The 23,455-nt window shown below is 37.8% G+C and overlaps 1 long non-coding RNA gene across 1 annotated transcript in view; it reads right to left on the minus strand.

Moving 5' to 3' along the window:
- LOC114215333 (uncharacterized) overlaps positions 1 to 23,455 on the minus strand; it is a 69,679-nt gene that overhangs the window by 12,293 nt on the left and 33,931 nt on the right. The window contains exon 2 of the long non-coding RNA XR_003610557.2: positions 6,028 to 6,155. This is a non-coding gene — a long non-coding RNA (uncharacterized LOC114215333). The remainder of the gene's footprint in view (positions 1 to 6,027; positions 6,156 to 23,455) is intronic.

Genomic DNA, 23,455 nt, shown 5'->3' on the forward strand with positions numbered 1-23,455 from the left:
TTTCAGATAATGTCCCTCCCTCCAGCTGTATATAATCTATTTTTTCCAGATTTTCCAAAAATTTCAAGTTTAATTCTCTGCCTTCTTTGAATATCCCTCAAAATAACTTGATCTTTACAAACTTTGAGAGCCTGGAATTTTTTTTTTCCCCTACATTTTGAAGACTCTGATGGAAAGGATAAAGAGAATGGAGAAATGGGAAAGAAAAGAGTAGATGCCACACAAATGTACTGGAGGTGTCAGATGGAGCCCTTTGCCCCTTGGAGACAGAGGCTTACTTGGCCAGAACCCCAGCTTACTCCTTGGCTGCTTGAAGTGTGATGACTGTTCCATAATTCTTGCCCATCTCCTGCCATACTCCTTGGCTGCTGAAAGTCTGAAGATTGTCCCATAATTCCAAGCTCATTTCCAGTGATCATACCAGCATCATTCTCCTAGTCTGTCTTGTTCCCTTTCCTAGATTCCTCTGGGCATGCAGCTTAGGCCTTACACCAGTTTCCACTGATATCTACTCCTTTCCAAGCCCTTCATCAGTTTTGGAAGAACTCATTCAAGCTGCAGATGGTTGTCAGGAAGGTCACATCACCACCTCCTGCCACCTCCCCCCTACGTGTTCTTCCTCCCTACCTTCTCATTCGGAAGCATTTGCTGTACCCCAGCCCTCACCCTCTATGTTCTTCCAGGCAGAATTAGCTCTCCCTTTCTTATGAACTCTTAACACTAAAAGAGGCTTGGTGCTCAGCTTCTCTCAGACTTTCTTACACAGACTCACTGATGCTCTTAGCAGAACCCAGGCCTGAGCACTAACAGGACCTATTATCTGTCAGAAGCGGAAAAGATAGAGATAACATGTCCATCACATGCAGCTTTTCTCCATTACAGGGCATCACAGTTGTGTGGTTACACAGCTCACTCCAGATCAAACTCTGTCCCCTGAAATGGAACAAACTCCCAGAGTGAAAATCTAGCAAAAAAGAAGTTAGCCTTTATAAAATGCTTTAGACATATTCTCCACAAGCATTTTATATAAACATTCTAGTGCAATATCTCCAAGAAGGTGTACCTAAACTGGTCGAAATGTTGGAAATCTGGGAAGGGAAAGTAAAAAGCCATGTGCTTCTTAAATTTATTTCCCAAACCCTCAAGTATGTTAATGAGGCAAGAAGTGAAAAACAGCAGGTCAGGTTCCCACTTCTCCTATTGAAATGTTATCACAATTTAACATCCTAGAAAAAGGGGCACGCCTGTGATATGCTAATGACTTCAAACTGGGAAACCTGCGAGTTTCTCAACTTGGGGAGAAGCTCATTAAGCCTTTAGTTTAAGAAAAAAGTTAATTTGGGCTCTTGAAAACTAGACCTTTCCTTATCCTTGCCCATGTCCTGTTCTTCTATGCTCCAGGAATTCTCCTTACAGTTTGCTATTTTCTCCTGTAAGCCAAGCTTGGTTTTGCTTCCCTGCTGGGCTTTTTTTTTTTTTTTTAACATTTGTCTTTTCAAAGAGAGAGAATTGACCTCCAAGTTCACCTTCAATTCCTTATACTCTAACACTCTACCTATTAGGATTTTGGGAGAACTACGATATAAGATATGATTTTGTAAAGGCTTCTATAAGGGTAGAAACTGCTGCTTCAGTCACATTTCTAAACATTCCATTATTAGGGGAAAGAGTGAAATTATAGCAGCTAATAAGTACCTATTTGCACAAGGGCCTGTACTGTTTTTTGAAGCTCTAATCTCTTAGTTTTCTGGAAATAAAAAGTTCTCTCTTCTAGTCTTTCATTGTGTTCTTAGTTGGATCCATTTCTTCCTCCCAAACATTGGTGTTCCTAAGATTGCACCCATGGATAAGTGGGCTTCTCACTCTACACTTTATTCCTTATAATCTTATCTAAAAGTGGGTGTATGTATGAGACAGAGAGAGAGAGAGAGAGAAAGTCTAAAGCTCTAGGGAAGTGAAGGGATTGAGAAATAAATTTAAAAGCATCGATTTAAAAAACTGAAGTTACATAAAGTACATTTCTTCCAACAACAGGAAAAGAATTATATTAGAAATCAGTAACAAAATATAATTTAAAAGTGCTCAAAATTTTGAAAAAAATTAAAACCATGAGTCAAAGAAAAAATAGATAAATTCCTTGAAAATACAACTTACTAAGATTTTCAGCAAAAAGGGGATGGGGAAATCTGAATAGTACTGCTCTTATTTAAAAAATCAAATCTATAGTTTGAAACCTTTCTACAGAGAAAACTTCAAGCCTAGATGGATGAACTGGTACATTCTTCAACATCTAAGGTAGAAAAACACCAATCATACACTGATCCAGAAAATAAAAAACAAAGAAACACAATCCACTACATTTTACAAGGCCAGCATAAATTTAATACCGTATTCTTCCAAAGTATATTTTTAAAAAGGAATATCACAGGCCAATCTCTCTTCTGAACACAAATTTAAACTACAGCTATATATATTAAAAAAAAGATAATATATCATGGCAAAGTGGTGTTTATACCAAGAATGCAAGGTTATTTTAACACCATAAAATCAATCAATTAGTAAAAAAAACCATCTTGACAGAATAAAGAAGAAAAATTACAGTCATCTCAATTAAAAACATTTGGCAAAATTAAATTTCTCAATAACTATATTAAATTTAAAAATTGAATTAAATCAAAAGAAGTCTTAGAAACTAGTGATAATGTAATAATATAATAGAAACTAGTGATAATATAATAATAGAATAGAATAGAATAGAAAATCAGTGATAATATAATAATATAATATGGAAAGTATATTTCCAAGAACCCAAATATGGGGTCATCATAATAATGATGAAATATTGAAAGCATTGTCTATGCAATCATGAATGAGACAATGATACCTTCTATCACTTTAGTTCAATCATTTGCTGGACGAATTAACTAATGTAATAGGAGTATATATATATATAGACATTGACATAAATTGACTATATATATAGCATATATATATCAATAATGATTTTATTTTTATAAAAATAATGATTTTAAAAGGAATAATAAAACATTAATTGTTTAAAGACAAATTATCATATATGTGGAATATCCAAAAGAATATACCAATAAACAGTAAGAATTAATAAGTAAATTTAACAAGGTCACTGGATAGAAGTTCATTAAACAAAATATAATTGTATTTCTAAATATAAATAAGAGAAAATTAAATTTTAAAAGTGATATCGCTTATATAAGCACCAAAAACATCAAATACTTAGCAATAATTTTAATAAAAGTTGTGTAAAACACCCTCCCGGGAAATTAAATTTTACTGAGATAAATTAAAGAAGACCTAATTAATGGCAGAACATACATAGATTAAAGGTTCACTTTGGTAGAAATACCATATTCCTCAAATTGATACATAGATCTCATGCAATCCATCAAAATCACAAAGGAATTTTTGTGTGGAATTGACAAGGTGATTGCAAATCTACATGAAAATCCAAATGGCTAACAATAGCAGAAATAATCTTGAATAAGAACAAAGTTGGAAGACTTACCATATATTAAGACTCATTATAGAGCTTTAGTAACTAAAATATTTGTGGTAATGACACAAAGGTAGACAAATAGACCAATAGAAAAAATAGAAAACATAGAATCATATTCACATATATATGGTCACTTGATTAATAGTAAGGCCAATAAGTAAGTCTAAATAAATTTAAAAGGATTGAAATCATACAAAATATGTCTCTGACCACAATGGAATGAAATTAAAAATCAAAAAAGGTAGAAAATTCAGGAAATTAACAATTATATGAAAATTAATCAGCACACTCCTTTTTTTTAAAAGATTTATTTATTTATTTGAGAGAGAGACAGAGACAGAGAGAGCGAGCAGAGGGAAAGAGAGAGATAAACAGACTCCTTACTGAGCAGGGAGCCCGACGTGGAGCTTGATCCCAGGACCGTGAGATCATGACCTGAGCTGAAATCAAGAGTTGGATGCTTAACTGACTGTGCCACCCAGGTGCCCCTAAACAGCACACTCTTAAATAATCAATGGATCAAAGAAGAAACGACAGGGAAAATTAGAAAATACTTTGAAATGAATGAAAACAATAAAACAACCTGCCAAAACTTATGGGATGCAGGTGAAGTAGTGGTTAGAGGGAAATTTATAGCTATAAATGCCTGTATTTTATTAAAAAAAAAAAAAAAAAAAAGATCTCAGAGCACCTAGGTGGCTCAGCCAGTTAAGCCTCCAAGGGGAAGCTAACATTAATCAAGTGCCTTCATGTTCCCAAAGTTCTTTAAATATCCTTTTATTCAATCCACACAATAGCATCATCCAAATTACCTAAGAAACTTGGAGAAGTTTGTCCTTGGCTCTTTTTCTCAATATTTTATTTACTGTCTTGGTTAAATAAGTTCTCCATTTAACACTGATTAAAGTTCTTTGTGTAAAAAATTTATAGGATACAGATATGCATGCACACACACACACACACACGATGGTTTGCATATATAGAAAATCTAAGTTTATTCAAGTAATACATAGTTAAAAATAAATAAAATTTTTAAAATTTTTACATGGCAAAAAAACTGGAAGGGATATATAATAGAATAAATAAAAGACATTCATAATTATTCCAAAATTCTGCAATGCCCAAACAAAAACCTTCAAGATGAAATTTGACATTTATAAGTATAAAATCCAGTATTTTGGTTGAAGAAACCAGTTAGATGTTCAAGATCAGGGGGAAAGGCTTGAAATTAGACCTCACTGAAAGCAAAGAAACCTTACTTAACTCCAAGCATATTAGGTGGTAATGGTCATTAAACAAACAATACCCATATCTGCCATAAAATGAATGATACAATCTTACACAGCATTTATAAAGAATTACAGCAAGATCTGGAGAAGTAAAAATTTTTACTGTTACATGCCAGTTGTTGATTTCTGGGAGCCACACTTCAAGAAAGACAATGCCAAACTCTGGAGTGTACACAGGTTAGATCTAAAAATCATTTTCTTTTTTAATTTTACAAATACCAAGTATCTACCCAGTGCTCAACATTTTTCTAGGAAGATTCAAGTTTAACCCATAGTTCCTGCCTTCAAAGAACATCACAAACAATTATCTGACATATTCCTCAATCACACTGCCCTCCTCCGGGCTCTGCCCATTCAACCCCTAAGCAGATGGGCTCTGTTCGTACCCATTCTAGGGTACACAGAACTCAAAGTATCCAGATGACAAGCAAGTTAGCCTACTTGGTAAGCCTGCTGTAACTCCTTGCTCTTCTGTTGAGAAATTAGGGTCCTTCTAGGTGCAGTGACTAAGGCCCTAAGATTATTGCCTGCTATGCAATTTCTCTAAGGCTATCTGGCCTTCCATACTTTTGTCTTTTAGATTGATACTTGCCTCTAAGTTTGAATTTCTCTACTGAAGCCTTTTTTTTTTTTTAAGATTTTATTTATTTATTTGTCAGAGAGAGCACAAGCAGGGGGAGCTGCATGCAGAGGGAGAAGCAGGCTCCCTGCTGAGCAAGGAGCCAGATGCAGGACTCAATCCCAGGATCCTGAGATCATGACCTGAGCCGAAGACAAACCTTAACTAACTGAGCCACCCAGATGTCCCATGGAGCCTTCTTGAGTAGTGTTAAAAATCGCCTTGATAATGACCATTGACTTGGCTTGCTGGTTAGGATCAGCTGAAGAGATTCAGTGTCTCTGTGATTCATCTAACCCTTGGGGTACGTTCTAGACCTCTTTGACACCAGCAGCCTCTAGATCATTGATTACCTGAAACTATGCTCCTGGGTATGTCCCTGGAAACCCAATGGGATGCATCATCTCCAGGTCCCAATGCCCTCCACATCAACCTTTTCTGCTTAAGACTTGCATTTCTCTGACAGTGAAGACAGACAATAATACAAATAATACAGGACAGTCAGAAAGAAAGAAAATGAGGCACGTTTTAATTATGGTTTTAAGGTGTTAAGACAAATCACTGTACAATTCTAAAGTAGCTCTTACCTGATTAGGGATTCAGAAAATAGTTTATAAAGGAAGTGACATTTGATCTTGGTTTTGAGTGATGAATAATTTTTATTACCAGGATTGCTGAAAGTAAGGGTGGATCCAGATTTTGTGTGGCCTGAAACCTGTAGAAATGACAGAAGAGGGGACTCATAAAATGCAAAGTGACAACACAAAATTAAGTATTCACCATTCATTAAATAATAATGATTATTCATTAAGCAAACATTTAATGAGAATGAAAAAAGAAATGTCAATGAACTTTTAAAAGCTGATAAGTACCAAAAACATCACAACAACCAGAAAATAACATAATATTTATATTAACTTACTACCTGACATTTTTTGGCTACATACTCTTTAAATCACTTCTTCATATGATGCTAATTTTGTAATGTATTTCTAGAAAGAATAGAAAGATATTTCAATCTTTTATTGATTTGGTTGACCAAAATTTGTTTTTTATTACTTATAGTATAAAAGGGTTCCTTTGATTTCATAACTCATTACACTTAATGTCACATAAATTTTTAGGAGTATTGTCAAATTTGGGGAAATAGCTGCCAAGTTCTTTTCTTATAAGAGACCTATTTACTGTAGTACTGCTATAAGCTTACATCCTAAAAGCATAAGAAGTCTGATAAATGCTATTTTGTGTAGGTCCACCAAAATATATATATATATATATATATATATATGGTGATAATTTTATATGTTATGTTACCACGTATAGATCTGCCAAGAGAGCTTCTGTCTTAACTATGTCAATAAGGACAACTTTGTTCTTATTTACTACGTTTGTACATTTACTACAATTGTACATAGATGATTAAAAGAACGTCTCACAGACTAACTTCTAAAGGATACACTAGGATCTATAGGATATAGTTACACTGATGTGCAACCTCTGATCCTGCCATTGTGGTTTTTTTTTTTTTTATCTTTTGTTAATCAGCATACATTACATCATTAGTTTGTGATGTAGTGTTCCATGCCATTGTGTTTTGATGCTGGTAAGTAGGCCTAGCAGAAAGGAGAAGGATTTCTGCAACCCATTCCTACACTTGGGTCAGCTTGAAATACCTACACATAAATGCGTCCAGTTGTAATAACTATACACCAAATGACTGCAAATTACATCTTTAACTATACATCAAATGACTGCAAATTTCAACTTTATCCCACTGTACCGGTTTAAACTAAATGTATTCCCGATTCAGCTCCTCCTTAGCTCATTCCAGAAACGTCCAGAAATTTTTGAAGTCTAGATAGAGCTTGAATCTGTGGCTTACATTACATTACAGTTGGGTAGCACGAGTCTGTTTCATCCCACTGAGATACCACCTAAGCCCTCAAAGCTACTGCAATTGTACCAAGAGCTGAGGCATCCCAGCCATTGTATATTTAAGTAGCTTTTACTTGAAATTCTTTTTTTGCCTTTTTAAAAGTTTATATAAATTCAATTAGCCAACTTATAGTACATCATTAGTTTCAGATTCTTTTTTTTTAATTTAACACATTTACCTGTTTTATTGGTATCACTTGGCTTTTTAAATATTTTTATTGAAGTATAACTGACATAAAACATGGGGAAGAAAGCAAGGTAAGTCAGAGTGGTAAGAGATAGTATGTTGCTTTGTAAAATTTACCCAAAAAATCATATGATCCTCCAAATGTATGGCCAAGGCCCTCCCAGACCCTTGAGTGGACCAATCAAGAGAAGGCCTTGAAGCTAAAGCTTCATCACTTCACAGTAAATACACCTCGGTCTTCAATGCATTTGTTTTTTGGTTGTTTTTATTGTTTTTTTTTAATTGTATTTATTTATATGAGAGAGCATGAGCAGGGGGGAATGGGAGGGGCAGAGGGAGAGGGAGAAGCAGGTTCCCCACTGAGCAGAGACCCCAATGTGGGACTCCATCCCAGGACCCTGAGATCATGACCTGAGCCAAAGGCAGACACTTAACTGACTAAGCCACCCAGGTGTCCCAATATCTTACTGTTTTGATTTGCATTTCCCTTATGATTAGTGATGCTGAGCATTTTTTCATATTCCTGTTGACCATCTGTATAGTTTTGTTTTGTTTTGTTTTGTTTTTTAGAAAAATGTCTATTTAGATCCTTTGGGATTTTTTAATTGGATTTTTTTGTTATTAAGTTGCATGAGTTCTTTATGTATATTGGGTATTAACTCCTTATTAGATATATGGTTTGCAAATATTTTCTCCCATTCAGTAGGTTGCCTTTTCATTTTGTTGATGGTTTCCTAAAAACTAAAGCTGTGCAGAAGTTTTTTAGTTGGTTGTTGTCCCATTTGTTTATTGTTGCTTTTATTGTCTTCACTTTTGGTATCCAAAAGATCATCTCCAAGACCTATGTCAAAGAGCTTATTGCCTATGTTTTCTTCTAAGAGTTTTATGGTTTCAGGTCTTACTTCAAGTCTTTAATCCATTTTGAGTTAATTTTAGTGTACAGTGTACTTTAGTGTACTTTCATGATGATGGCAGCTGAGATTAAAAAGTGAATGGGTCCTGGAGCAACAGCTGGTGGTGCAGAGAAGTCCAATGTGAAAATTCAGAGCACTCCGGTCAAGCAGTCAGGTGGAGGTTGCTGCTAAAATTTGCCTCCGTCCTTCTCTCACAGCAATGAATTTGCAATCTGAACCCAAGTGAAAAAACAAAATTGCCTGAATTGTACTGTATGTAGCTGCACTACAACAGATTCTTACCGTCTCCACAAAGGTCAGAGATTGTAGATGGTCAATACTGACTTTTTTTTATTCCCTTGACTCAAGACAGCTAACTTCATTTTCAGAACTGTTTTAAACCTTTGTGTGCTGGTTTATAAAATAATGTGTGTAATCCTTGTTGCTTTTCCTGATACCAGACTATTTCCCATGGTTGGTTAGAATATATTTTGTTTTGATGTTCATATTGGCATGTTTAGATGTCAGGTTTAGTCTTCTGAAGATGAAGTTCAGCCATTTTGTATCAAACAGCACAACCAGTGTCTGTCACTTTCCGTGCATAAAGTTTAGTGAGATGTTATATGTAAGATCTGATTTGCTAGTTCTTCCTTGTAGAGTTATAAATGGAAAGATTACACTATCTGATTAATAGTTTCTTCATACTCTGCACATAGTTTGTGGCTGCAGAATATTGTAATTTGTTGCACACTATGTAACAAAACAACTGAAGATATGTTTAATAAATATTGTACTTATTGGAAGTAAAAAAATAATAATAATAAGATACCGGTCTGGTTTCATTATTTTGCCTGTGGCTGTCCAGCTTCTCCAACATCATTTATTAAATAGATTGTCTTTCCCCTTTGTACATTCTTGGCTTCTTTGTCATAAACCAACCAGCTATATATGCATGGGTTTATCTCTAGGCTCTCTATTCTATCTCATTGATCTAAGTGTCTGTTTTTATGTTAATACCACATTGTTTTGATTACTATAGCTTTCTGACATAATTTGAAATTAGGGAGCATGATACCTCCAGCTTTGTCCTTCTTTCTCAAGATGGCTTTGGCTATTCAGGGTCTTTTGTGGTTCCATACAAATTTTAGGATTGTTTGTACAATTCCTGTGAAAAATGCCAATGGAATTTTGGTAGGGTTTGCACTGAACCTCTAGATTGCTTTGGGTAGTAAGGACATTTTAATAATATTAATTCTTCCAGTCCGTGAGCACAGAATACCTTTTCATTTATTTGTGTCTTCTTCAGTGTCTTTCATCAATGTCTTATAGTTTACAGAGTACAGATCTTTCACCACCTTGGTTAAATTTATTCCTAGGCATTTTATTCTTTTCAAAGTAATTGTAAATGGGGTTATTTTCTTAATTTCTCCTTCTGATAGTTCATTATTAGGGTATGTATAGAAATGCAACAGATTTCTGTATATTGAATTTGTATCCTGCACCTTTACTGAATTTGTTTATTAGTTCTAAGAGTTTTTTGGTGGAGTCTTTGGAGTTTTCAATATATACTGTCATGTCATCAGCAAATGATGACAATTTTACTTCTTTCTTTCCAATTGGATGCTTTTTATTTCTTTTTCTAGTCTACTTGCTCTGGCTAGAACTTCCAGTACTATGTTGAATAAAAGGGGTAAAGTGGGCATCGTTGTCTTAGAGGAAAAGATTTCAGTTTTTCATCATTGAGTGTGTGAGCTGTGGCCTTGCCATTTACGGCCTTTATTATGGTGCCACATATTCCCTCTATACCCACTTTGTTGAGACTTTTTATCATAAATGGATGTTGAATTTTGTCACATGCTTTTTCTGCATCCACTGAGATGATCATATGATTATTATTCTTCATTTTGTTAATGTAATGTATCACATTGATTCATTTTCAGATGTTGAGCCACCTTTGCACCCCTGGAATAAATTTCACTGGATCATGGTATATGATCCTTTGAATGTATTGTTGAATTCGGTTTGCTAGTATTTTCTTAAGGATTTTTGCATCTGTGTTCATCAAGGATAATGGCCTGTAAATTTCTTTTCTTGTGGTGCCCTTGTCTGGTTTGGGCATCAAGGTGATACTGGCTTCATAAAATGAGTTTGGAAGTATTCCCACCTCTCTATTTTTTGGAAGAGTTTGAGAAGGATTGATATTAATTCTTATTTGAATGTTTAGTAGAATTCAGTAGTGAAGCTGACTAGTCCTGGATTTTTGTTTGTAGGTAGTATTTTACTTACTGATTCAATCTCCTTACCCATCACCAGTTTGTTCAGATTTTCTATTTCTTCATGATTCAGTCTTAGAAGGTTGTATGTTTCTAGCAATTCATCTATTTCTTCTGGGTTGTCCAATTTGTTGGGTGTGCAATTCTAGTAGTCTCTTATGATCCTTTGTATTTCTGTCATACCAATTGCAATGTCTCCTCTTTCATTTCTGACATTACTTATTTGAGCCCTCTCCTTTTCTCTTGATGAGTTGAGCCTAGCTAAAGGTTTATCAATTTTGTTTATCTTTTCAAAGAACCAACTCTTGTTTTTATTGATCTTTTTTATTGTCTTTTTAGTCCCTATTTTATTTATTTCTGCTCCAATCTTTGTTATTTCCTTCATTCTGCTTTGTTTGTTCTTCTTTTCTAGTCCCTTGAAGTGTAAAGTTAAGTCATTTGAAATTTTTGTTTCTTGAGGTAACGATTTATCGCTATAAACTTCCTTCATAGAACTGCTTTTTCTGTATCCCACAAATTCTGAATGTTGTATTTCCATTTTTGTCTCAAGAAATTTTTTTGCTTTCACTTTTAATTTCTTCATTGACTCATTGGTTGTTCAGTAGCATGTTGTTTAGTCTCTACATAATTTGTGCATTTTCCAGTTTTCTTTTGCAACTGATTTCTAGTTTCATACCATTGTGGTGGGAAAAGTGCTTGGTATAATTTCAATTATCTTAAATTTGTTAAGTCTTGTTTTGTGGCCTAACATATGATCTACCCTGGGGAATGTCCCATGTACACTTGAGAAGAATGTGTATTCTGTTGCATTTGGATAGAATGTTCTGTATATATCTGTTAAGATAGTGCCTGCTCTTTGAGGTCTCAGGACAGGTTTCCAGTCAGCCCTTACATGTGTGTTTAATTGGAAGCCTGCCCCTCAGGCTGCAGCTATGATCATAAGCTAATAGGCTTTTTTTCCAGAAAGATTGTTCTCCTAAGTCTATTGTTTCTTGCTCCCTGGCCAGGGAAAGGAGGGGGATGGGGCTTGCTGTCTAAGAACTATTTTTTCATTGGTTACTGCCCTGAGGGACCCATGAGCATAAGCCTCTCTGGCCACCAGAACCAGATGATATAAAAGTGTCCCCTGACAGCAGCCACAAAAATCAGGGCACCAGAGAAAAGCATAAGCTCCTTTTTCTAAGATACTGTTGAGCTGGAGTGAGGCAGAGAGGAATACGAAGATTGCATTACCAGCTTCCATTTCTGGAGAGCCCCTCTACAGGCCCCTATAAATGTGCCAAACCAGAAGCCTGCCCCTCAAAAAAACTGGGAGTGTGTTCCTCTTCTGTCTGTGCAGTGGGCTGGGAGTGGCAGCCTGCCAAAAACTGTCTCTCCAACTGTTACAGTCCCATGGGACCCAGGAACATAAACCCGCCTGGCCTCCAGAGCCAGGTGATCGAGGGGCACTCTTTAGGTAGCGGCCTCAAAAATCGGGTCACCAGATACACAAACTCGGTCACCAAGTGTGTGTAAAGGAGTCCCTCTGGGAGATAATGGCAGTCAGGAGCAATGAGAGGGACAGAGCACGAAGATGTCACCCACTGGCTGAAGGGAAGCAGAGGGGGATTGCAAAGATGGTGGTTGCCACAAAAAGGGAATAAAAAGAAAAGAAAGAAAAGAAAAGAGGAGAGAGGAAGAGAAAAAGAAAAGAGGGGAATAAAGAGAAAAAAAAAGGTGGTGCCTACTAGCTTCATCAAGACAGAGGGAGAACAAGAAGATAGTGCTCACCACCCTCCATCCAGGGACAGTATCCCAGCAGGCCCCCACCCTTAGACCAATGCTCTAAAATTAGGAAATGAGTCTCTTCCACTGGAAGTTTGGGCACTTTTCAAAAGCCTGCTTCTGTGCTGGGCCCTGGGGCGGGTGAGTCAGCACATAGGCCCTTTAGGGGACCTTCTTCAGTTTGCCGCAGCCCTGTGGGTCTCCACACTTGGCTTTTTCATAAGAAAATAAAATGAGCCCCTATAGTGTTCAAAGAATAGTCCAATAAAGATATTTTACTGCCCCTTTATTCAGTAGGAATGGATGGGTCATAGCAGTATGTCTGACACTGGCAGGTTTATACAATAATTTTTTTTCTTATCAGCTACTTAATGAAATTTCTATCATAGCATCTTTTAAATGTTAATACTCTTACAGCTGTCTTCAAAGACCTATTTTGAACTAAATATGTTATCAATCAAAATACTCATTAAAATTCAATGCAAGCTTATGTGGAGAGAGAGATTAAATCATTGAGGCATCTGGGCCTCTTATTCCACTAATGTGACCTCATTATATCGTAATTTGTTATTACAGAGATTTAATATTCTGATGCCATAGAATTACTAAGGGTCTTCACATTTCCCTGGTTTTCATCTACCCTAATTGCAAACTTTTTGATCATTTACTGGTTGGGTTCTTGGATATTCCCAAGATTTGTATTTCTGACTGACTACAATGTGTAACCTAAGCAAGCAGTGCCCTCTGACACTGGAGATAGATGATGGATCCAATCCCTAAGGGAACTTGGAGACAGTGTTCTCTCCGATGAGATGAAGAAATATTTTGAATCAGTGTTCCCACCAGCCACCATTAATACATGTGGGTCCTGATTTGACTCCTTTGCATGCTGTACCTTATCATTGAATGGCATCGCCTTCCCTAGATGTGTGATGGAGTCAGAGCGTAGAGGGTACTGCTTAGAACGTTAATCAGTCTCTCTGTCTACCTCAGAGAGAGTCCTGAGGACCAAAGAAGATAATGTGCAAAGCCCTAGTAAGTGCCTTGCCAAAGTAAGTACCAAACAAATTCTCTCCACAACCCACCACTTTAATCTAACCATTCAACCAAACATGTTACTTGGCTTTCTCCTGCCATTTAAGTAGAACCCAAGAAAAGCCAAAGGAAGAGATAGGACATTCTCAGTGTCAGGAATCAGGAATATAGCATTTAAAATTTTACTCCATTTTCATATGAAGACAATTACCAAAATATCATAATTTAGAAGTAAACTCAGAATTAAGTCTGAAAATCTTGTCATCTCTAACTCATATACTTGTATCCAACACTGTTCTCAATTACAACAAAATGGTCATTCTTCCCATCTCTGATTTTTTTCTCCCTGTTAATCTATTTCTTAAAAAAACAAACAAACAAAACAAGCCAACCTTTGTGGACCTAGTTGACATGGGTGGGAATAAATTCTGACCAGATCCCAGAACCCAGAGATGCAGGATTAGTCCCATTTAGATTGTGATAGCCAGGAATGCCTGGGTGGCTCAGCTTGTTAAGCATCTGCCTTCGGCTCAGGTCATGATCCCAGGGTCCTGGGTTTGAGGCCTGCATTGGGAAAGGCTACTTCTCCCTCTGTCTGCCACTCCCCCTGCTTGTGCACTCTCTCTCTCTTTCTGTTAGATAGATAGATAGATAGATAGATAGATAGATAATAAAATCTTTGAAAAAATAGATTGTGATAGCCAATAATTAAGTAGCTTAATTCCTAGTGATCACAGAGGAAGAATCTGTAAGAAAGACATGAGTTGCCCATCAGATCAACAGCCTCCTAGACTCAAGTTATTAAAACACATCTCTTATGACAGATGTGAGCTGTCAGGAAATAGGTATTTTCATTCAATAAGTCCCCAATTAGATCTTCTGTCTCTTCTACTATTATCCTCCCCTTGAACCCTATGCCAGCTACACTGGCCTCCTTTTCCTGCTTCCACAGCCACCCACCACAGTAGGACCTTTGCACATTCTGGTCCCAGATGCTACAATGCTCTTCCTCCAGATTCCCATATGGCTCACTCCCTCACATTCTTCAAGGCTTTGCTCAATGATCACCTTTTCAGTGTGGCTTTTCTCATGACCTAAATGCAAACGGAAACTCTTTCTCTGCCCCAGCTCCCCCATCTACTCCTCTGCTTGATTTTCCTGGATGGCGTCTACCACCACCTGACACATTCCGTATTTCACATGTTTGTCCATTACTGCCAGTCTCCCTGGCTCACTTGTGAGGTCCACAGGTAAGGACTTTGGATGGCTTCTTTGTTGACCCATCTCAGGCACCTACAAGAGTATTTGGTACAAAGGATAATGAGTGAGTAAATGAAGAGAGCATATAGTAATGGATTTTTGTCATTTTGTTGGAGGGCTTTGAATAAGAGTTAGTCACGCAAAGAACATTATTTTAAAATCCATGTGGTGCATAATTTTGGTGACTTGATTTATATGTATACGTCTATTTGTAAATATAAATACACTGCAGTCTAAATTGTTGGGGTTGTTGCTGTGTGCATTCTTTAGTCACTGGAAAAACAAATGGCTGTGAATTCACATAACCTTCAGCACGACTCTGAGTAACAGATGACAGACTACTTTCCCATTGTTTTATGTGAAATAATGAAAGAGAAATATGTAGGAGAAAAAGCCATTTTAAAGTGAAAAGAAATGCCCACATTGGCTTGGCACAACCACCACTCACAGCAGCAGGACCCCAGGAAAACAGAAACTTTAGATTGCTGTGTGATGACCAGCTCCAAGTGCCTCCCAAGCAACAATGTCTGGCTCTTGTTCTCCAAAACTTCAGTTTGGGGAGATGCTACAGCCAACGGGAAGCCGGCTTCAACATTACGTAAAGAAAATTAAATCCCATAAAAGCAAAAGCATGACATTTCTTCTCCACACCCTCTGGTTTGTCCTCTATTATTATTATTTGAGAGTAAGCCTTAGTGCAAAATGAAAAAAAAAAAAAGTAGACAATTCTTTGCAGATAACTTGCAGTTCAATAACCTGATAATTATTCATTTCAGCTTAAAGCATGCTTGTAAATATCATTTCAAATGAAGCACTGACTTGATTTTTAATCAATGAAAACTGACATTTGTTGAAAAGCCTTTCTGAATAATTACCTTGCATTCTTATTACTAAAGCAGATTTAATGGAAAATCAAAACAAACAATATTAATTACATCATATCCTCATTATATATTAATAGGTTCAGAAACCAAACATTGAGTGTCTTATAGAGCTGGGTGTAATATTTATATGAAGCTTTCTGATGGAAACCAGCTTAATTCTAATACACCCATTTTAGTGCTCTGGCCTTCTGTTCTCTGGAACCATGAGTTTGGTCTCAGCTAGGAGCACACATATCTGGAATCCATGGTTTGGGCTCATGCCTAAGAACCCAGAATGTCACTGGGCGTTGACTTTCTCATGCCAAGGGACATGAGTTGACTGATTGACCAGACACCATCTACCATCTACTTTTAACTCAGAGTTATTATTAAAATACTTCTCTGGGTGATAGATTTGGAACATCAAGTGTATCTGTACACTGAGATCTGCTAGCATCTGTATGCCCAGCAAGCAAGTGGGCAGGTACAAGCAGGAGCATGGAAATGAGAAGAGTATCACAGGAGAAGGGATTTCCTTAGATCTTCCGCTCCTGGACTGGCTCCTGGACCATCAGGGCTTTTGCACTCATGTTCAGCCCTAATGCTGGCTCCTTAGTTGTAATTAGAACCAAGAAGGTGGTTTCCTAGCTGTGGAAACTTCTTAAGTTGTACAACGCTTCTGAGCATCAGGTTTCTCATTTGTAAATTAAAAATAAAAATGATATTTGGTTGCTTAAAGATTAAATTAAAAAGTTGTTATGAAGATTAAATGAATAATCCATATAAAGTACAAAGCAGAGTTTCTAATGCATACTAGATTCTCAATAATACTAGTTACTACAATCATTATTAAAGGCCCCTTCCAGTCCTGACATTCTATGACTATTCGAGTGCAATATGGAAGCCCCACCATGAATGTTTGATCAGACTTCTTACATATATATATATATATATATATATATATATATACATATGAAACTTTATACTCTGACACACTTCTAACCCCTGAACTTGCTGCAAAACACTAACATAAGCAGGATGGGCAAGTACAGAGAATTAATTCAACTTTGGACATAGATGTCCTCCCTACTGGAATATAGACCACACACAAAGCAGTGAAATTTCACCAAAGCAGGCAGTGTCCAGACAATACCATCATCCTTGGAGACGATATTTGCAAAATCAAAATAATTTGTTCAGCAAAACTTGACTGTGCCAGGACCTGTTTTAAGTATAAAGACTCAGCAGTGAACAAAAAGACAAGTGCATCTTGGGGAGTATATGTTCAAGTTGGGAGGGGCAAAAGAGTGGAGTAGAAGGGAAAGGGGAGGTGATGCAGCACCCTCCAGCCTTCCTACAGGCTCCTGAGAGCCTTCCCTGACTTCTCCATGACACCACTGTGCATATTAGTCAGGATTAAACTGCCATTGATTTCATTTCCTCATATAAATCCTCAATCTCTCCCTCTTTTCAATCCCACTGACCCTTCCCTGTCTGGTCTTTATTTTCTCTTGCTTTGGTTACAACTGTATTCCATATATTCGAAAAGCTACAGGAACAGAGGGGAGGATGAAATTTAAAAAAAGACCCAAATCAAATTTCTGAAGACGAAAATGACAATGACTGAGATGAAGAATATAATTGATGGGATTAACAGCAGATTTGAAAATGCTGGGAAAAGTGAATTTGAAGACATAGCGATAGAAACAACTCAAAGTGAAACAAAGAAAAAAGACTGACAAAAATATGAACAGAGCACCAGTGAGCTGTGGAACACCTTCAAATGGCCTAATATATGTGTAATTGGAGCTTTCAAGGCACAGGAACGAGAACAGAGGACAGAAAAAAAATATCTTTGAGGAGATAATGTTTAAAATTGTTCTACACTTGATGAAAATTATATACCCACTTTTGCGAGAAACTTAATGGAACCCAAGTGTAAGAAGCATGAAGACTACTAATGATAAGGAAAGTAAAGCTTAGAGCATTCACCTAATTTTCGCTTTGTTATATAACAAGCTCTGGGTCCGTTCACAATGGTTGGACTTTATACATATCTTAAAGAAGTCACAGATATGGATAGGTAAGGACTAGATCAGAGGTGAAAGCAAGAAGAAAAATATTACCTAGGCAAGAAGGCAGAGATGCTTCCAAAGAATCTTTACTATAATACATTAACATTTCATGCACGAAGTCAAGGTCAACAAAACCATGCCTCTGCAGGCAATGAGCTCTACCAACCACACTGAGCAGGAAGCCAGTACTGAGAGCCACAGTTTATATTCCCACTTCCCTATTCTGTTGCCTGATTTCTTCAGTCTGCCTTCTTCCTCTCAGGCCTTAATATTCTGTTTCATGGGAATATTACCTGTTTCAGTGTGGACTTTTATGTTTGTTTGTTTATCTGTATCACAGGATTTTCTCCTATTCAAATAAAAAAAAGGGCTTGAGAAGTGGGATATGTATCATTTCCAAAGCTGGTAAAACAAAGAGGTTTATCAATTATCTTTCCTTTTGCTCTTTTTGTGCTTATGAAGTAGAAATTGCAGGTACTCCTTCAGCACTTCGCTTGATGAGTAGTCTTATTCATTTATTTTTCTTAAAGAGCCTTTTAATTTCCTAGCTAGATTTTGACTATTTTGTGATTTCATGTATTTTTTTTTCTAGATACTAATAAATAAATGGAACTACTGGTAAAAATCTGAAATTAAATTTCTAATTAAGCTAAGCACATTTTTAGTCTTCCTTCTTGTCTTCCCTCCGCACTACACAACTTCTACATACGATTTTTACCGGAGTTGAAATACTTAAAATATGCTTTAGATTGTATTCAACTAACAATCATTCCACCCTGTTGTGCACACACACCAATCTAGGCTACTGGGGGGTGTAAAGATGAATGACATTGGCACTTCCCACAGGAGGTCTATAACGTAGGGACAGTGAGACAAGATTAAACTAAACAAAATCCAAGCCAAACAATGACAAGTGCTTTCATTATCCATGGGTATTCTTCTGAATAGTTCGTTCAGATATAAAACACACACACACACACACACACACATACACACACACACTGCAAGTTACAAAATCCTTGCTCTAAAGCAATTCAACATTAGTTGGAGCAGAATTCAGGCCTGGCCCCATGAAATCATGCACATATGTACGTTTTCAAACAGTGTTTCTGAAGTTTTAGCCTTACCTAGCACTACTGCTTATCACTTCTGTGACCCTACACCAAAAGCACAGTACACCAAAACACAAACAATGAACCTTCCATTACCACTGCATTAAACCTATGAACCTTAGAAAACGGGTCTAAGTCAGCAGGCCAAGAAAAATGAACAACTCGTCCCCAAGAAAGTTCTAATTCTGAAAATAAACCCGATTTTAAGCACTACAGGTAACACGTGTGTGTTTCTATTTCTAAAATAATCCAGAAGAATGGTGGTCTTTCAAAAGACTCTAATACCTGCTCCTAACAATGTGCACATAATTTGCAGGGTTAAGACAAATGCACCCAGGAAGCAGACCGTCCAAGGAAAAGTAGGACGTCTTGCCTTAAAACCCCCTTTGACCCCCTCACGTTCCTGAAAATTGCACAGACCAAATAAACAGCCATCATGTGCACGAACCGAGTATAGAAAAGGAGGAAAGTGCCAAGCAGACTAGTGAATTTATTTCACGACCATTCATTCTTCCCATTCTTCTAGACAGTCCACGGGCAGATTGATAAGGCAGCAATCAGAACCCGGGGCTAAGATGGCTGAACAATCTGGGTGGCGCAGCCGCCATTCCATTTGTCAGACTGAGCCAGAAAAGGACAGGCCCTGAAGGAGCAGGGCAGAAGAGGGTGCGCGAGAGATGCTCTCTGGCCTTGGAAGAGGAGACATGCTATCAAGAGGCAAATGGATGTCTGGGAGCAAAAAGAGGAGAGAGGCAGCCTGAGCCAGAGAAAAAACCAGGAACAATGGGGTAACTCGGAGGTGTCTGGGGAAATGTGTTATTTCCTGAAGTAAAGGGAACGCAAGGTGCCGGAGAATAGCTTTATTTGAGCTCCTCGATTGTTTTATGGGTGATTTCCCTAGAAAGATTTTTCCTTTCCTCTGAACAGTTCAGCATACACACTCCCCCAGGATTTTCTCCTTTCTAGCCTAACCAGAGTGTTCGGATCCTAACATTCCTGCAGTTAAAAGCTCTCTACTTTCCGCTCCAGCATCTAGGTGGGCTCTCTTGCCTTTGTTACAAACGCTCTGCCAGCAAGAGAAAGGATTCTTTCTAGAAATAGCAAAATAGCAAAGGGATGGAAAGGGAGGGAGGGAGGAAGGGAGGGTGGAGTAGGCAGAGAGAGAGAGAGAGAGAGAGAGAGGAGACAGAGAGAAGGAGAGGGTGGAAGGAAAGTAAAACCAGGGCAAGAAACCCCAGCCTATTGTCACTGGGTCTTCTCGCCCAGCCTTCCTGGGAGTTGCCGCTCAGGTGACAGCCTGCTGCTGGGACCACTGGCTACTGCTCTTTCTTGCCCTTCAGACTCCCTTCACCATTGTGATGCAGTAATGAAGTGGAGCTGCCCTGTCAGACCTCATCAGCAGTCCTGTGAAGGCAGAATGAAATCACTTCTATTGACCCCCTGGCATATTTATAGGCTCTCTCTTTCTGCTGAGGCTGGTGGTTATCACCTCCCCATCCCACGATGTGTTTATTCAGCAGCGCGCTAAATCACGCCTGGGTGCAAGTGAAGCATTCATCAGGAACCACAAACCCCTCTTTCAGGCTGCCAAACCTATCCAATTACAGAAGCTGGAAGGGCCTGCAAAAGCCCCTTCGGCCAGGCAAGTTCTCTTGTTTGTACCCTCAAAAAATAATACCTTCTGAGCTCTGCACGCTTCCTCTGTCCAATCTGCACGTTGACTTTGAACTAGCAGAGCACTCATTTATCCATTGGAGTACTTTGAACTAGCAGAGCACTCATTTATCTGTCATTGGCTGCGTCTCCAAGTTCTCCCTTTTCTTCTTAAACAATGAGAAAAAGGCGCTGCATTATTTTCTGGAGAGGTCGGGGAGAGAATGTGGGTACGCCTGCTACTTCCCTCTGTGTCTTGGCTACCTCTTCAGATGTGCGAGTTATGCAGTCCTGTTCTCCCGAAGGGCAGCTAGCACGCTGGTCCCATGCTGCCCTCTATCTTTCTGTTTCTTGCTAGACAAGTATTTTGGAAGAAACTATTAAAATAACAAGGGAAATTATATCATTTTGGTTTAAAGTCATGAGAACTAGATTTAGACATGCCTTTAAAATGTGGGCAGTTGAAGATGGTAAATGTACGTGTCTCTTAACACAAATTAATTTAATTAGAGCTTTGGGTTTTTATTTTTTTAACCATACTTGCACATTTTCTATTCCTCTTAATGTATCTTCTTTTTCAGGTTAGAAAGAGAAGCAAAAATTAATATTATTAGACCAAGTATTTTATTCTGTAGCCGGCAATGTTTTCTGAAGCTAATTACAATGGAACATTTATGATTTAGGATTTTTTTACTTCTGGGAGGCAGAGTTGGAGAAGAGCAACAAAACCTACCTGGGACTTAGAAAACCTGGATTCTTGTCCCAGTTTCACTTCTAACTAGAATTGTAACCTTGTTAAGTCATTAATCACTCTGGGCTTTCACTCCCTTATCTATGGTTCTGTCTAGAGCTAACATTTCCATACTTGCAAGCATGGCATTGAACAAAGGGAATGAAGCTAAATGACCACTTGATTAATAACCAAGCCATTTGTGAAACCTGGGGCAAAGGTTGATTGCTTCCCTTATCCCCAGAGGCTAAGGCATAATAGCGGTTGAGGGTGCAGCAGTAACATACAAAGCATAATAAGAAAGACACCTAAACCAAGCATCAACCTTACAGGGTATGTTGGTACATACTTAACAACTAGGTCTTGGGGAAAAAAAAAAAAAAAACCCTGATCTGTAGCCTTTGCGAATTTCTGTGGTGTAAATAACTCCCACCATGGTCAATTTCAAGCTGCCAATTTGATTTCACTGATAGAGGAGTCAGGAAGAAGTGCTAAAAATTGGCTCTTCCAGAGCCCTCCCAATGGTTCTCCAGCACAGCACAGGTTCCACCCCAGCAAACCACTGTGTGCTCAGCTCATCTATCTCCACCGACCACCTACTCCCATGGCTCTCCAGAGATCCGCTGGGCTTTGAGGAGAGAATGGTGGGATTCTACCGAGAGCCCGAGACACACAAACTAAAAGTGGTAAAATCCTAAAGAAAACCTTGCATTAACAGAGAGGTTTTGAATGCTTCTCAAAGATGTCACAGAAGGGACCTGGGTGGTTCAGTCGGTTACGCATCTGACCCTTGACGTGGAGCCTGCTTGAGATACTCTCTCTCCCCCTGCCCCTCCCTCTGCTTTCTCTCAAAAAAAAAAAAAAAAAGTCACAGAAATATCCCTAATGACAGAAAAGGAAAAGGAAGGGAAGGAGATCTTGTGCTTCTAGTCTTTCTGGATATATAGTCCAAAGGTACCTTAGAAGAAAATTTCTTTAAAGTTCCATGTGAATTTTGCATTCTGTTTTGGAGCTATCTAGAACCATTTTAATATGAAAATAATATAAAAATAAGGAAATAATATGAACATTTTAAAACCAAAAAAAAATTTTTTTACATAACCCCTAACATACCAAAATGGAAGTCAATAAAAGACTCTAAAATGAAATCACAACCTGAAGAATTTTGAGTGGTTTTCTCCATGAAGAAAAGAAGAGAAGGAGAGAAAGAGGGAAGAAAGAGAAAAAGAGAAAAAAGAAGAGAGAAAGGGAGGGAGGAAAGCATGCAAGACAAGCTATACCAAAGCACTATGACATGGAAGAAGAGTTGTTTTGAAAAGAGATACCACAGTTGTGACATACTTCTCATGAATCAGCTCGTCACCACTCCTGACAAGAAGGCTCCAAATTTCTGTGCTCTTTAGCTCACTAGAAAAACAAACACTTTCTTATTTAGATGAATGCCTATTTAAGCAAAATGGGAATCAACAGAGGCCATTATGTTATAAAGACCCCCAAGACAGGTGTGTCAAAGAGGAATCTTGCCATAGAGAGAGACCACAATGATAGTGGTAATCAAGGACAGACACACGGAATTATGAGGAGGTACAGCCTTGGTCTTCACATCCTCAGAGGCAAAAAGTGAGAAGTAATCTAGAAGCTTCACTACCTCGGTGGGAAAGGGAATATTTTGAAGAATTTGTACTAATGGGTCAAAAAATTCCCAAATTGGTATCAGACCATTCAATTTCATCTCATAAATATTCATGGTGCACCTGTGAGCACAAAATTCCAAGGGGAGCAGAAATTGGTTCAGGAAAAGGGGCAGGGCATAGGAAGAGTGTTCAAAGATAAATAAAGATGTGATAAGCATCCTAAAGAAGCTAAGAATATAGCAGAGGTTGATAAACTGCCATCTAAAGTATGAGGAAGGATGACAGGTATTATAAGAGGTAAAAACACAGTGTTTGAGTAATAACTCCCAGTGGGGAATAAGAAAATGCACCATAACCTGCTCCTATGCCTATTTATAAATTCAGTGTTTTCCCCAATAAGTGATATATTGTGCTTATGCAGAAATAAGGGAGTCATTTGTATTTCAAGTAGATATACCCAGATTTACTATGTGTTTCCTTTTCTCAAGTATCATTTAACCACAGAAAAAGAACTTTTTGCGTATTGCCAGCTAAAACAAAAGAAGTTTACAAATAGCCTGCCCTTCTAAAGACCTTGCAGACCAATTCTTGGTGATGAGCT

Source organism: Eumetopias jubatus, unplaced genomic scaffold, assembly GCF_037043125.1.
Source record: "Eumetopias jubatus isolate StellerSeaLion01/CBP00866 unplaced genomic scaffold, mEumJub1_p1.0 scaffold_4, whole genome shotgun sequence".
Taxonomy (NCBI): domain Eukaryota; kingdom Metazoa; phylum Chordata; class Mammalia; order Carnivora; family Otariidae; genus Eumetopias; species Eumetopias jubatus.